The 4,284-nt window shown below is 37.8% G+C and overlaps 1 pseudogene; it reads right to left on the minus strand.

Moving 5' to 3' along the window:
• Nucleotides 1-3,139: 3,139 nt before the first annotated feature.
• Nucleotides 3,140-3,599, minus strand: LOC110579791 (annotated as a pseudogene).
• Between the last annotated feature and the right edge of the window lie 685 nt (nucleotides 3,600-4,284).

Raw genomic sequence — 4,284 nt, forward strand, 5'->3', positions numbered from 1 at the left:
TTTTAGAGAGAGAGAGAGAGAGAGCATGAGCAGGAGGGGCAGAGGGAGAGGGAGAGAGAATCTTAAGCAGACTTTGCACTGAGCGTGGAGCCTGATGCAGGGCTCAATCTCACAATGCTGAGATCACAACCTGAGCCAAAACTGAGTCAGATGCTTAACTGATTGTGCCACCTAGGCACCCCATCCTACCTTTGTTTTTGAAAAATATTTCCATTGGGCATAGAATTCTAATTTAATTCAGCTTTCTTTTATTTTTTCCTGCAACTTTATACCATTTGACTAACATCTCCCCGTTTTCCCCATACTCCTCAGCTCCTGGTCATAACCATTCTATTCTGTGCTTCTGTAAGTTTGACTTTTTTTTTTTTTTTTTAAGAATCCATATATAAATGAGATCATGTAGTATTTGTCTTTCTCTGTCTGGCTTATTTCACTTCACATAATGTCCTCCAGGTTGATCCATGTTGGTGCAAATGGCAGAAATTCCTTCTTTCTCATGACTAAATAATATTCCTTTGTCTCCTATTCACCTCTTAATTTTCTCAGTCCAGTTATCAAAATCCAAACCCAAAGCATGCTTTTCTCTGACTTTTCTGCCACCAATTTTACTAACACCCTCATTTGTTCACTAAGGAATTTGGAAATCATATGAATCTTTTCTTAGCACGTTAACTTTATTCCTCACCTTACATGAAGACTGGATTTCCCATGATGGTGTTGCTTCTCCAGAAACTGATGCAAGTGGATAATACTCATAGTTTCTCTCAGGCTCACTTTGATCAATTAGTCAATCTTGAGTCATTTATCTGACTACTTTCTGGGCCCCCTTGGATAATCATTGTTATCAAAATTTAAATTCTTGTTTCTTCCTTGTTGTTTTGCTATCCTTACCTCCAGGAAGCACTTGCTGATTAGACCCATAGTGAAGGTTCCCAATCTCCGCTGAATTTCAGTATCACTCAGATACCATTTGACTTAGTCCTACTTAACAACTTTTTCATAGTCCACAGTGGCTGTTCAGGTCACTCAGGTTTTTCACATCTCCCTTCCATTCTAAGATTATCAGGTTCACTTATTGTACCTTTACTGAGGCCCTGCTACATGTTTAATCCTCTGTTTGGCACTAGTTATATAAAGGGCCCTTGACTTCAAGGATCCCATAATTTTATAAAAGAAGAAGAGTAGGACTGAAAGAATAACTTCAAAGAGAAATGATGGTGCAGAGAATGATATAGACAGAATCAAAGTAACAAAAACAAGCTCTAATGTTTCACTAACAGAGGTATGCATATACATGAATATATATCATATTATATACATATATACATATTTCACCTTTCTTTTATCCGTTCATCTGTCAATGGACACTTGGGTTGTTTCTATATTTTGGCTATTGTGAATAATGCTTTAATGAACATGAATGCAGGTATCTCTTTGAAATATTGATTTCATTTCCTTTAAATATATACCCAGAAGTAGGATTGCTGGATCATATGGTAGTTCTATTTTAAATTTTTTAAGGAACCTCTATACTGTTTTCCATAATGGCTGTAACAATTTACATTCCCATCAACAGTGCACAAAGACTCTTTTCTCCATAGCCACATCAACACTTGTTATCTTTTGTCTTTTTGATTATAATCATTTGAATAGGTATGAGGTGATACTTCATTGTGTTTTCGATTTGCATTTCCCTGATAATTAGTGATATTCAGTATCTTTTCATATATCTGTTGGCCATTTGTATGTCTTCTTTTGAGAAATGTCAATTCATGTCCTTTACCCATTCTTTAATCTGGTTTTTTGTTTTCTTGTTATTGAGTTGAGTTCCTTATATATTTTGGATATTAACCCCTTATCAGATATATGGTTTGCAAATATTTTCTCTCATTTCATGGGTTGCTTCTTCACCTTGCTGATTGTTTCCTTTGCTGTGCCGAAACCTTTTAGTCTGATGCAATTCCATTTGTCTATTCTTGCTTTTGTTGCTAATGCTTTTGGGGTCATATCCAAAAAAATAATTGTCTACATCATTGTCAGGTAGCTTTTTTCCTTGTGTTTTCTTCTAATAGTTTTATGACTTTAGGTCCTATATTTAAGTCTTTAATCTATTTTGTGTTGAATTTTGTATATGGAGTGAGATAAGGGCCTAAATTCATTCTTCTGCATGTGGAAAACCAGTTTTCTCAACATCATTTATTGAAGAGATTGTCCTTGCCTTATTATTATTATTTTTTTTAATTTTAAAGATGTTGATCTACTATGTTCTTGTTTGCATTATGTCTAACAAGAAATTTTCTGTCAGTCTTGTCTTTGTTCCTATGGTTTTTTCTATGGCTGCTTTCAAATTTGTTTGTTTTTTATCTACCAGGGGTTTTGAGCAATTTGATTATGATAGGTTTTGGTGTAGTTTTCCTTATATTTCTTGTCCTTGAGGTTTATTGAGCTTCTTGGATACGTGGATTTGATTTTCATCAAGTCTGGAAAACATCTGAACCATTATTTCTTTGACGTTATTTTGGCATTATTTTTCCTGCTTCCTTTCTATGTCTTTCATTGGGGACTCCAGTTACCTGTATATTAGACAGTTTGAAGTTGTACTGTAGTTTACTCTTAATTATTTTTAAACTCTTTTTTCTAAGTGTTTTATTTCAGTGATATTTTCTTCTCAGTGTTTTATCTGCTGAATTTCTTCCAGTGTAGTTTTCATCTCTAGAAGTTTGACTTTTTTTTTTTTAAAGATTTTATTTATTTATTTGAGACAGAGAGAATGAGAGACAGAGAGCATGAGAGGGAGGAGGGTCAGAGGGAGAAGCAGACTCCCTGCCGAGCAGGGAGCCCGATGCGGGACTCGATCCCGGGACTCCAGGATCATGACCTGAGCCGAAGGCAGTCGCTTAACCAACTGAGCCACCCAGGCGCCCGAAGTTTGACTTTTTAAAATATATTTTGTTTCTATTTAACTTTTTGAATTTATGGAATATACTTATTCTTTTAAAAGCTGTTGTCTGTTAATTTTAACATCTGTGTCAGTTTGGGGTTGGTTGATTTTTTTCCTCAATACTTTCCTGTTTCTTTGCATGCCTTTTTTTAAAAAAAAGGGCTTGTTAGCATTTAATGAAACTCCCACTGCGTGGCTTCAAGCTACCAGGACACAGGGCACCCCCCACCCCCGGCCCCCTACCCATAATCTTCTCTTTAGCTCTTCCACTGAAGAGTTTGGTCTTCATGATGACAAGCTGTTTTGGGAGTTGTCCCTTCCCCAAAACTTTGAAATAGCCTGATTGTACCACATCAATGATAGGAACAGCTCCAGTCTTGTTTTTGGCAGCATTTACCTGTGTCTGCTTACTGACCAAGGTCCATAGTTTATCCAGGTTAACATTTGGGCAGAAGCTCTGGTTCCTCTTTAAGTGGTGATGCCTCATACCCACTTTTCCAGAATAATCTGGGTGATATTTGTGGAAGTTGATCTTGTGATGATGCATGCTGCTAGCATCACCCAGGCCTTCTGGGTGCTTCCAGTGCTTGCTGATGTGGCCTTGGCCTTGGCTCATGTGGCCTTCAAGTTTTCAGGTCTTCTTCAGTCTGGGTGGCATGTTGGCAGCCCAGATGAAAGAGCATGCCCAATATTTTTTGATAGAATATAAGACATTATAAATTTTCCACTGCTGGGTTCTGTGTTGGTTTGTTTTTTTTAGATTTTATTTATTTATTTGAGAGAAAGAGCATAGAGGGAGAGTGAGAGGGAGAAGCAGACTCCCCGCTGAGAAGGGAGCCCGATGTGGGGCTTGATCCCAGGACCCTGGGATCATGACCCGAGCCAAAGGCAGATGCCCAACCGACTGAGCCACCCAGGTGCCCCTGTGTTTTTATTCTTATAAATTTCTTGAGCTTTTTCTGTGATGGAATGCAGTTTAAGTTTCTTAGAAACTGATCCTTTTAAAATCTTACTTTTAATATTTGTTAGGTGGGACTAGAACACTGTTTAATCTAGGACTAATTATTTCCCGCTACTGAGGTAAGAACTTTTTGAATACCCTATTTAATTTCTTTAAATTATGAAGTTTTCCAATCTGGCTGGTGGGGACAATCAGTTTTCCTGTCCTCATGTGAGAGCTCCAGGGGCTTGCTTGCTTGCTTGCTTTCTTTCTTTCTTTCTTTCTTTTTCTTTTTTCTTTCTTTCTTTCGTCCTTCCTCCCTCCCTCCCTCCCTCCCTCTCTCCCTCCCTCCCTCACTTCCTTCCTTCCTTCCTTCCTTCCTTCCTTCCTTCCTTCCTTCCTT

The sequence above is a fragment of the Neomonachus schauinslandi genome, chromosome 3, assembly GCF_002201575.2.
Source record: "Neomonachus schauinslandi chromosome 3, ASM220157v2, whole genome shotgun sequence".
NCBI lineage: Eukaryota > Metazoa > Chordata > Mammalia > Carnivora > Phocidae > Neomonachus > Neomonachus schauinslandi.